At 38.4% G+C, this 12662-nt stretch overlaps 1 long non-coding RNA gene across 1 annotated transcript; it reads right to left on the reverse strand.

Annotated features, from left to right (window-relative positions):
- Positions 1-7778: 7778 nt before the first annotated feature.
- Positions 7779-10753, reverse strand: LOC138036244 (uncharacterized). Its single transcript, XR_011129820.1, has 3 exons — positions 10624-10753; positions 10219-10335; positions 7779-7872 (listed from the first exon to the last, which is right to left on the reverse strand). It is a non-coding gene; the product is annotated as an uncharacterized lncRNA (long non-coding RNA).
- Positions 10754-12662: the final 1909 nt, after the last annotated feature.

Here is a 12662-nt window from a genome sequence, read left to right on the forward strand (position 1 = left end):
CATATTGATGGAAGGCAACAGTTTTACAAACTTCACCGTTCCTGCAAATTCTTTTGAAAGATAATATGGGTTTGGTTTTCAAAGCATCAAATTTTGTGCATTAATTGCCAGTTTGCTGTGATATTACAAGCGACTGCTACTAGTGACATAGTGTCAATGTGCATGGACTCTGATAATGATCTGCAGCCTGGTGATAAGTGCATCTCTTGATGAAACCACCCAGAAAAACTTGACAAAACAGTACATAATCTGATCATCACAGATTAAACAAAACACACTGCAAGCATCACGAATGACAGTAAAGTTTGCCTCGATAACACGTGATTAGTGTGTGTACATCAATAGGTGAATAGACTCGCATCGATTTTACATCTAGTTATAATAAAATAATAGTAATTGCCAGTGCTAATCACCCTTTACTTGCAGGATTAGGACTGAATTGCAAAAGGACAAAGCTCACCAATGACAACAAAGTTTGCCTGGATAACACCCGAAGAGTGTGTTACATCAATAGATGAATAGACTCAAAAAAATTTTAGTAAAACTTGGATATTAAGATTAGTGGGAAAGCAACACCTCTCTTAATAGCACCTGTTTCATAAAAGAAATATAGAGTAAGGATAGATGGCCAAATGATGCCAGCCACGTGACCCCAAGCTGGGTGGAGAGTCTAGCGCGCTCCACTTGGTGCTTGTGCCACTTTCGCGCTTCCCAAGGCCCACATAGCCGTGATGATCAACCCATCTTAGGTCATGCTCCGTACAATCTATCAGGTCATTGCACACAATTACAGTAGTCAACTTTGTTGAATACAGGCTGAATACAGTTCAGCAGCTCTCTGTATTGTGACTGTTATAGGATGTTTACAGGAACCATAACCGGGTCGCTGTCTGAGATTTCATGGCTGGTGTCAGAGGACCGTCTGTGTTCAAGCTGGGGTCACTCAGATTTAGTTTCAGTTACAATGCCACCAAATCAAAATGCCTGATAACATACCAAGGGCTTAATATTCCCAAGTGATAGAGGTGTTGCTTAATTTCTAGTATAGTGTAAAGAAAAAGTATGTTTAAAATTTAAACATCTTCCTCATACAAAAACAACTTCAAATTTTTTCAGGGAGTGAATAAGTGTCAATGAGTGAGAAAAAGGATAACACTAGACAATCTGATGCTAAAATCTGTTGGATGATTGTGGTGACAAAGCCATGCAAGCATATTGATGGAAGGCAACAGTTTTACAAACTTCACCGTTTCTGCAAATTCTCTTGAAAGATAATATGGGTTTGGTTTTCAAAGCATCAAATTTTGTGCATTAATTGCCAGTTTGCTGTGATATTACAAGCGACTGCTACTAGTGACATAGTGTTAATGTGCATGGACTCTGATAATGATTTGCAGCGTGGTGATAAGTGCATCTCTAGATGAAACCAACCAGAAAAACTTGACAAAACAGTACATAATCTGATCATCACAGATTAAACAAAACACACTGCAAGCATTACGAATGACAGTAGAGTTTGCTTCGAAAACATGTGATTAGTGTGTGTACATCAATAGGTGAATAGACTCGCATCGATTGTAGTTTATAATAAAATAATAGTAATTGACAGTGCTAATCACCCTTTACTTGCAGGATTAGGACCTAATTGCAAAAGGACACAGCTCACCAATCACAATAAAGTTTGCCTGGATAACACCCGAAGAGTGTGTTAGATCAATAGATGAATAGACTCAGAAAGATTGTACATGTAGTAAAAATTGGATATTAAGGTTAGTGGGAAAGCAACACCTCTCTTCATACCACCTGTTTCATAAAAGAAATATAGAGTAAGGATAGATGGCCAAATGATGCCAGCCACGTGACCCCAAGCTGGGTGGAGAGTCTAGCGCGCTCCACTTGGTGCTTGTGCCACTTTCGCGCTTCCCAAGGCCCACATAGCCGTGATGATCAACCAATCCCAGGTCATGCTCTGTACAATCAATCAGGTCATTGCACACAATTACAGTAGTCAACTTTGTTGAATACAGGCTGAATACAGTTCAGCAGCTCTCTGTATTGTGACTGTTATTTACTGTAGGATGTTTACGGGAACCATAACCGGGTCGCTGTCTGAGATTTCATGGCTGGTGTCAGAGGACCGTCTGTGTTCAAGCTGGGGTCACTCAGATTTAGTTTCAGTTACAATGCTACCAAATCAAAATGCCTGATAACATACCAAGGGCTTAATTTTCCCAAGTGATAGAGGTGTTGCTTAATTTCTAGTATAGTGTAAAGAAAAAGTATGTTTAAAATTTAAACATCTTCCTCATACAAAAACAACTTCAAATTTTTTCAGGGAGTGAATAAGTGTCAATGAGTGAGAAAAAGGATAACACTAGACAATCTGATGCTAAAATCTGTTGGATGATTGTGGTGACAAAGCCATGTAAGCATATTGATGGAAGGCAACACTTTTACAAACTTCACCGTTCCTGCAAATTCTCTTGAAAGATAATATGGGTCTGGTTTTCAAAGCATCATATTTTGCGCATTAATTGCCAGTTTGCTGTGAAATTACAAGCGACTGCTACTAGTAACATAGTGTCAATGTGCATGGACTCTGATAATGATCTGCAGCCTGGTGATAAGTGCATCTCTTGATGAAACCACCCAGAAAAACTTGACAAAACAGTACATAATCTGATCATCACAGATTAAAAAAAACACACTGCAAGCATCACGAATCACAGGAAAGTTTGCCTCGATAACACGTGATTAGTGTGTGTACATCAATAGGTGAATAGACTCGCATCGATTGTACATGTAGTTTATAATAAAATAATAGTAATTGTTAGTGCTAATCACCCTTTACTTGCAGGATTAGGACTGAATTGCAAAAGGACACAGCTCACCAATCACAACAAAGTTTCCCTGGATAACATCCGAAGAGTGTGTTACATCAATAGATGAATAGACTCAGAAAGATTGTAGTAAAACTTGGATATTAAGGTTAGTGGAAAAGCAACACCTCTCTTCATAGCACCTGTTTCATAAAAGAAATATAGAGTAAGGATAGATGGCCAAATGATGCCAGCCACGTGACCCCAAGCTGGGTGGAGAGTCTAGCGCGCTCCACTTGGTGCTTGTGCCACTTTCGCGCTTCCCAAGGCCCACATAGCCGTGATGATCAACCAATCCCAGGTCATGCTCCGTACAATCTATCAGGTCATTGCACACAATTACAGTAGTCAACTTTGTTGAATACAGGCTGAATTCAGTTCAGCAGCTCTCTGTATTGTGACTGTTATAAGCTGTAGGATGTTTACGGGAACCATAACCGGGTCACTGTCTGAGATTTCATGGCTGGTGTCAGAGGACCGTCTGTGTTCAAGCTGGGGTCACTCAGATTTAGTTTCAGTTACAATGCTACCAAATCAAAATGCCTGATAACATACCAAGGGCTTAATATTCCCAAGTGATAGAGGTGTTGCTTAATTTCTAGTATAGTGTAAAGAAAAAGTATGTTTCAAATTTAAACATCTTCCTGATACAAAAACAACTTCAAATTTTTTCAGGGAGTGAATAGTGTCAAGGAGTGAGAAAAAGGATAACACTAGACAATCTGATGCTAAAATCTGTTGGATGATTGTGGTGACAAAGCCATGCAAGGATATTGATGCAAGGCAAGAGTTTTACAAACTTCACCGTTCCTGCAAATTCTTTTGAAAGATACTACGGGTTTGGTTTTCAAAGCATCAAATTTTGTGCATTAATTGCCAGTTTGCTGTGATATTACAAGCGACTGCTACTAGTGACATAGTGTCAATGTGCATGGACTCTGATAATGATCTGCAGCCTGGTGATAAATGCATCTCTTGATGAAACCACCCAGAAAAACTTGACAAAACAGTACATAATCTGATCATCACAGATTAAACAAAACACACTGCAAGCATCACGAATGACAGTAGAGTTTGCTTCGATAACACATGATTAGTGTGTGTAAATCAATAGGTGAATAGACTCGCATCGATTGTAGTTTATAATAAAATAATAGTAATTGCCAGTGCTAATCACCCTTTACTTGCAGGATTAGGACTTAATTCCAAAAGGACACAGCTCACCAATGACAACAAAGTTTGCCTGGATAACACCCGAAGAGTGTGTTACATCAATAGATGAATAGACTCAGAAAGATTTTAGTAAAAATTGGATATTAAGGTTAGTGGGAAAGTAACACCTCTCTTCATAGCACCTGTTTCATAAAAGAAATATAGAGTAAGGATAGATGGCCAAATGATGTCAGCCACGTGACCCCAAGCTGGGTGGAGAGTCTAGCGCGCTCCACTTGGTGCTTGTGCCACTTTCGCGCTTTCCAAGGCCCACATAGCTGTGATGATCAACCAATCCCAGGTCATGCTCCGTACAATCTATCAGGTCATTGCACATAATTACAGTAGTCAACTTTGTTGAATACAGGCTGAATACAGTTCAGCAGCTCTCTGTATTGTGACTGTTATACACTGTAGGATGTTTACGGGAACCATAACCGGGTCACTGTCTGAGATTTCATGGCTGGTGTCAGAGGACCGTCTGTGTTCAAGCTGGGGTCACTCAGATTTAGTTTCAGTTACAATGCTACCAAATCAAAATGCCTGATAACATACCAAGGGCTTAATTTTCCCAAGTGATAGAGGTGTTGCTTAATTTCTAGTATAGTGTAAAGAAAAAGTATGTTTAAAATTTAAACATCTTCCTCATACAAAAACAACTTCAAATTTTTTCAGGGAGTGAATAAGTGTCAATGATTGAGAAAAAGGATAACACTAGACAATCTGATGCTAAAATCTGTTGGATGATTGTGGTGACAAAGCCATGCAAGCATATTGATGGAAGGCAACAGTTTTACAAACTTCACCGTTCCTGCAAATTCTCTTGAAAGATAATATGGGTTTGGTTTTCAAAGCATCATATTTTGTGCGTTAATTGCCAGTTTGCTGTGATATTACAAGCGACTGCTACTAGTGACATAGTGTCAATGTGCATGGACTCTGATAATGATCTGCAGCCTGGTGATAAGTGCATCTCTTGATGAAACCACCCAGAAAAACTTGACAAAACAGTACATAATCTGCTCATCACAGATTAAACAAAACACACTGCAAGCATCACGAATGACACTAGAGTTTGCCTCGATAACACGTGATTAGTGTGTGTACATCAATAGGTAAACAGACACACAGCGATTGTAGTTTATAATAAAATAATAGTAATTGGCAGTGCTAATCACCCTTTACTTGCAGGATTAGGACTGAATTGCAAAAGGGCACAGCTCACCAATCACAACAAAGTTTGCCTGGATAACATCCGAAGAGTGTGTTACATAAATAGATGAATAGACTCAGAAAGATTGTAGTAAAACTTGGATATTAAGGTTAGTGGGAAAGCAACACCTCTCTTCATAGCACCTGTTTCATAAAAGAAATATAGAGTAAGGATAGATGGCCAAATGATGCCAGCCACGTGACCCCAAGCTGGGTGGAGAGTCTAGCGCGCTCCACTTGGTGCTTGTGCCACTTTCGCGCTTCCCAAGGCCCACATAGCCGTGATGATCAACCAATCCCAGGTCATGCTCCGTACAATCTATCAGGTCATTGCACACAATTACAGTAGTCAACTTTGTTGAATACAGGCTGAATACAGTTCAGCAGCTCTCTGTATTGTGACTGTTATAGGATGTTTACAGGAACCATAACCGGGTCGCTGTCTGAGATTTCATGGCTGGTGTCAGAGGACCGTCTGTGTTCAAGCTGGGGTCACTCAGATTTAGTTTCAGTTACAATGCCACCAAATCAAAATGCCTGATAACATACCAAGGGCTTAATATTCCCAAGTGATAGAGGTGTTGCTTAATTTCTAGTATAGTGTAAAGAAAAAGTATGTTTTAAAAGATAATATGGGTTTGGTTTTCAAAGCATCAAATTTTGTGCATTAATTGCCAGTTTGCTGTGATATTACAAGCGACTGCTACTAGTGACATAGTGTCAATGTGCATGGACTCTGATAATGATCTGCAGCCTGGTGATAAGTGCATCTCTTGATGAAACCACCCAGAAAAACTTGACAAAACAGTACATAATCTGATCATCACAGATTAAACAAAACACACTGCAAGCATCACGAATGACAGTAAAGTTTGCCTCGATAACACGTGATTAGTGTGTGTACATCAATAGGTGAATAGACTCGCATCGATTGTAGTTTATAATAAAATAATAGTAATTGCCAGTGCTAATCACCCTTTACTTGCAGGATTAGGACTGAATTGCAAAAGGACACAGCTCACCAATGACAACAAAGTTTGCCTGGATAACACCCGAAGAGTGTGTTACATCAATAGATGAATAGACTCAGAAAGATTGTAGTAAAACTTGGATATTAAGGTTAGTGGGAAAGCAACACCTCTCTTCATAGCACCTGTTTCATAAAAGAAATATAGAGTAAGGATAGATGGCCAAATGATGCCAGCCACGTGACCCCAAGCTGGGTGGAGAGTCTAGCGCGCTCCACTTGGTGCTTGTGCCACTTTCGCGCTTCCCAAGGCCCACATAGCCGTGATGATCAACCAGTCACCTGTATTGTGACTGTTATAGGATGTTTACAGGAACCGAAACCGGGTCGCTGTCTGAGATTTCATGGCTGGTGTCAGAGGGTCGTCTGTGTGCAAGCTGGGGTCACTCAGATTTAGTTTCAGTTACAATGCCCCCAAATCAAAATGCCTGATAACATACCAAGGGCTTAAGATTCCCGAGTGATGGAGGTGTTGCTATCCTGTATATAGTGTAAAGAAAACGACTGTTGAATATATAAACATCTTTCTGATACAAAACAACTTTAATTTTTTTCAGGAAGTGATTAAATGAATGTGTAAGAGAAAGGATAAAACTAGACAATCTGATGCTAAAATCTGTTTGATGACTATGGTGAAAATTAAAGGAATATGATCTTTGTGATTTATTTGTTAATTAGTGGTTTTTTTGAAGAATGTGCATTAAAACGAGGCTGTTCTGAGTATGGTTGCCATGTTGTGAAAAGTCATGTTGCGTGGTTTATTACGGTATTTAATCTGGTCTTTAGAATCCATCGTAGCTGTAACGATCCGTTGGTTTCTCAGTATTTAACGCTGGCAACAAGGATGGGATTGATTGTGCACAATGACGGCGGCAAACATTGAAATTCAAGCCCTAGCATTGTTTGATTGCATTAAGGTAATTCATCAGTGTCTAAGCAACATGGTGGAAGAAATGGCTCCAATCGCTTCAATACTTTCTGGTGGCCAAGGGAGTGGTGAATGATGCACAAAAGAATTTAAATGCTTTGCTACTTTATACAGTGGGAATAGAGGTTCAGGAGTTGTAAGAAATGTTAACCGACCCAGGCCTGGTACCGGTGCTGCAGTTGAAGAAGATACAGCTATCAGCATCTTACTTAAACTTATTTGCAAATTATTATTTGATAACAATATACATTAAAATATTTGATGACATTAATAATTATTATTGTGGCAATGTACTAATTAAAATTCATAAATAATACTATCATTTTCTACACTGTAACCATGTCATTGTAATGTGATTAAAATGTAGAAAATAACATGGGCACAAAAGGTGCTTTCAATTTGCAGTTGAAATAATATTGTTCAAAGTTGGCATAAATTGAAGTTCTTATGATGCATAAAAGAAGCAAACCTTACTCTTACCAGTGAATTAATGCAGATGTAACCAGTGGTATATGGCAAGGCAGTGAAACAATTTGGGAGCTCAATCAGATTGAGTTATGCCTCTATTAGTTCTGAAGGGCAATGATATCTTTCAACCAAGTGTAAATCCATATCTGTTGAGAGAGGGTAAAAACTAATGTGAATCTTAAGTGCTACTATGACCAAAAAACAATTTTTATTTTCTTTTGATTTCAAAACTAAATAGTAACTGATCCAAGTTTCAAGCCTTGATTCCAAAAAGACACCTGTTTACATGTATTTTAACTGGAATTTTCCTCTTTAATGGTCTGCCATTACTACCTTTAAAATCTTGAGAGGGCTGGATTGAGGATTGAGGATAATTAAAATGACATCAAAGACTCAATAGGTTAAGAATGCAATGTGTGTGTATGGAGCTGAATTAATGGGAACATTAACCCATTGACTCCTGAGGGATCCTCATTGACGAGTAAAATCATCTGGTGTTAGACAGAGTAAAATACTAAGTCTGGCCGGTTCAAAGGCGTTTGAGGCTTTCAGACTTTTAAACTCATGTTTTGCATACATGTATATACATGTATAATAAATTGTGTTCACACACTGAAATTTTAAGCTAGTGAGTAAACAATGTCACTTTTCCCTAGATCCAACCCTCTGAGGTCCAATCGGTCAGTTTGGAATGTGAGTTTTGTGTGGACCCTGAAAATCCAAAACTTACACTGAAAGTAAATAGCCTTTGGATAAGAATCAGCTTAAATTATTGCCAGTCAAGTGTTGAGCAATCACATGCACTTTGAAAATCTCAAGGAAACAAAGAAGTGATTTTTTGACCATAGCAGCACTTTAAGAGTAAACATTATGCACATTCTGGCCAACAGGTATAAAATGCAATTGCCAAGTAAACCTTAGTTTATTAACACTTCAAATACTTAAATTTAAAAGGAAATATCAAAAGCAGGAATGATACAGAATATACATCTGAAATGGTCATTATATTTGAAATGTGGAAATTGAATACATGGGAGTTAGAGTCACCACAATTAACCAGCAACTTAAGCAATTGTGACAAAAGCCTGAAGAAATCCAGGCTTGTGTAGGACACCTATCATGACAGTAAGAATGCACAGCACTGCTCTACCAATAATTATTAGAATAGTGCAGCACAATCACACAGACATACGCTCAAGCCGCCGATATTTTTTCAGTCTTTCTTTACGACTGCTTTTACTTGCTGCTTAACTCTGATGGAGGTACAGGGAAGGCATAGTGGTGAGAGCACTCACCTCCCACCAACGCAGCCTGGGTTTGATTCCCAGACTCGGCGTCATAATGTGGGTTGAGTTGCTGTTGGTTTTGCTACTATGCACCAACAGGTTTTTCCCCGGGTACTCTAGTTTTCCCCTCTCCTCAAAAACCAACGTTTGACTTAATTTGCATTAATTGTTAATTTTGGTTTACAGTGTCCCCAATTAGTGCTCCAGCACTAGAACGACTAAACACTGAAATAAAATTCCTAAGTTCCTTTCCTTTGATAATCCACAAGCAGCTCTCATGTACTGTAATGATTATTATAAAAACAATTATACATGTATATACACACTTTACAAGTTTTCTGAGTATAAAAGCACTGAAGCATCAGTATGCCAATCTTACATGTAATTTGTTATCGCAGTATAATTACAAAGTGTATTTGTTATTAATTAACAATTATGATAAATAATTATTAATATCTTTCTAAGTGTAAACTATACACAGAGGTAAAATGAAACCAACAGAAACTAACTGTTGGATGTCTTAATGAGAGTGCAATAATGCCAATGGACAGGAGATATAAAGATCCTTGCAATCTGATTGGCTCTCAGCAGTGCAATTTATTCCCAACTCGCACTATTTTTTTTTTCCTAACTGGATCAATAAAATATTGGTACTGACTAAAATCCTGTAATTTAGCGATTAAATGATTATTGTGTGACTTCTAAATGGATGTAATAAAGTGGTAATTGAACTTCATGTTGTGCAATTTTGGTCTGAAATCATACTTGTGATTTTAAATAGAACTTGCGCAAGTATGATTGCAGACCACATTTCACTCCACTCAGTTGAATTACATGCATTATTAATGTTAGCATTCAATGTCGGTAAATGGTTACGGTTGTCTCTGTATTGGTAAGACAACGACCTGTATTACCTGTGTTTTGTACAGGTCTGCTGGATTAATAACTAACGAGTCATACTAAGATCACACCCAGGCTGAGAGTCAGTTAAGAATCTCTTTAGAACTTTAATGTTTTGCAACATTATGAATAATGATAAAGAAATGTAAAACTGTAGTCTAACAGGTCCTTATTAGTAGTCGAACTTTCTGAAGGTACACCCGCCACCCAACTTTAAGAACAGCATGTTAAGAACGCTCTCACGCTGAAATCGCAAAAACATAAGAACCTTCAGTTTTAACCACGAAAATAAGATGTTAATCTTACGTGCAGCCAAAGAAAGGGTACTATATGCATGGTTATGATGGTCTTCCCTGGGCTAGAACTCTCAGCTTTCCTCTCCACTGGCGGGCTTTGCACTGGACTCCACTGGTAGAAAGTTTTCTTTGGAAGAAGAAAAGGTGGCCTATGTTATTTTGGCTTTTACTTCGTGTAGAAGACACACATGACGTAAAACAACAGAACAAAAATCGTGAAACAATACCTAATCAGAATTCTAAATGCCTAAAACCCCTAAAGCTTTTGATAGGTCATGTGAGTCTTCTACACGAAGTAAAAGCCGTTATTTTTCGGACACTTCTCTTGTAAGAACCCTAAAAGAATGAACTCGGGGTATATACTGCGATATTGATTTCTCCCCGTAAAAACCTTACTTGGAAGTCCCTTGCTCACCTCCGTAGAAACCCGAGTCCCCAACTTCGCCCAAGCGTCTCAATCGAACAAAACACGTTTCTTTTGCACGAATTTTGCCTGTTCTGCACGATACTTTAAAAGTATGATAGTTAAGATGATGAGAGACAGAGTTGCGTGACTTTGCCCCGAAAGGTCGAAAACGGTTTGTGACTAAATATATGATCGAAAAAAAAAATTAGGTGAGACGTCAGTGAAAACTTAAAAGAATACGTTTGACAAATACAAAGAGCGAAAATAAAGACAAAACAAAAAGTTGCTGTAATAAATTAAAACAAACTCCTCACCCCAAAGGCAGTTTGGGAAGGAAAAGTATTGTTTCTTCGTGACGTGCCATCTGAAACGCCAAGGTAGGTAGACCTTACCAAAATATAAGTGCGGGTTGTCTCTTCAGAAGCCCCCAGTCTGGCATCATCAAGCTGGAATGGTGGGTAGAGGAAAGCCTTTGAAAGAAACCAAGGGCGAGAGATGATCTTACTGTAACAGGTACGCCAAACGTGGTTCGTAAAAAAACTCGGAGCGTTCACAAGTGAGGTTATCTCTCTTTCCGTTCTGAAGGTATTCCAAGTCCTATAAGTGACATTTCACTAAGTAGTGCTTCAAAACAAATACAACCAGCTACGTTTTTCATCGATAGGACTGGACAGCCCAACACTTATAAAAAAAACTTCTAAAAAAAACAGCCAACCTTCCGTTTCTCAACTGAAACTAATTACCCACAATGCCTTTCAAAACAAATAAAACTAAATTTAAAAAAACAACTTTGTTCAGCCGTACTAGGCCCATTTCTCCTCTAATAGGTCCTTTTTCATGCGGTTTTTTGCATAGCACAAATCTAGGATAGTTTAGCTTTCAATCCATACTAATTAGGCCATCAGGCGACTTGTATTTCCTATTTTTTTAGCCTTCCGAAGTTCGACCAAAAAATCGGCCATTTTTGAAAATTTTCCTTTGGTCCCCCCTTTGCTACTTTGCCAAAAATGGCCGATTTTGATACTTTTGCGAAAAATGTCATTTCTCCTCTAATAGGTCTTTTTTCATGCGGTTTTTTGCATAGCACAAATCTAGGATAGTTTAGCTTTCAATCCATACTAATTAGGCCATCAGGCGACTTGTATTTCCTATTTTTTTAGCCTTCCGAAGTTCGACCAAAAATCGGCCATTTTTGAAAATTTTCCTTTGGTCCCCCCTTTGCTACTTTGCCAAAAATGGCCGATTTTGATACTTTTGCGAAAAATGTCATTTCTCCTCTAATAGGTCTTTTTTCATGCGGTTTTTTGCATAGCACAAATCTAGGATAGTTTAGCTTTCAATCCATACTAATTAGGCCATCAGGCGACTTGTATTTCCTATTTTTTTAGCCTTCCGAAGTTCGACCAAAAAATCGGCCATTTTTGAAAATTTTCCTTTGGTCCCCCCTTTGCTACTTTGCCAAAAATGGCCGATTTTGATACTTTTGCGAAAAATGTCATTTCTCCTCTAATAGGTCTTTTTTCATGCGGTTTTTTGCATAGCACAAATCTAGGATAGTTTAGCTTTCAATCCATACTAATTAGGCCATCAGGCGACTTGTATTTCCTATTTTTTTAGCCTTCCGAAGTTCGACCAAAAAATCGGCCATTTTTGAAAATTTTCCTTTGGTCCCCCCTTTGCTACTTTGCCAAAAATGGCCGATTTTGATACTTTTGCGAAAAATGTCATTTCTCCTCTAATAGGTCTTTTTTCATGCGGTTTTTTGCATAGCACAAATCTAGGATAGTTTAGCTTTCAATCCATACTAATTAGGCCATCAGGCGACTTGTATTTCCTATTTTTTTAGCCTTCCGAAGTTCGACCAAAAAATCGGCCATTTTTGAAAATTTTCCTTTGGTCCCCCCTTTGCTACTTTGCCAAAAATGGCCGATTTTGATACTTTTGCGAAAAATGTCATTTCTCCTCTAATAGGTCTTTTTTCATGCGGTTTTTTGCATAGCACAAATCTAGGATAGTTTAGCTTTCAATCCATACTAATTAGGCCATCA

The sequence above is a fragment of the Montipora capricornis genome, unplaced genomic scaffold (assembly GCF_036669925.1).
Source record: "Montipora capricornis isolate CH-2021 unplaced genomic scaffold, ASM3666992v2 scaffold_473, whole genome shotgun sequence".
Classification (NCBI taxonomy): Eukaryota; Metazoa; Cnidaria; class Anthozoa; order Scleractinia; family Acroporidae; genus Montipora; species Montipora capricornis.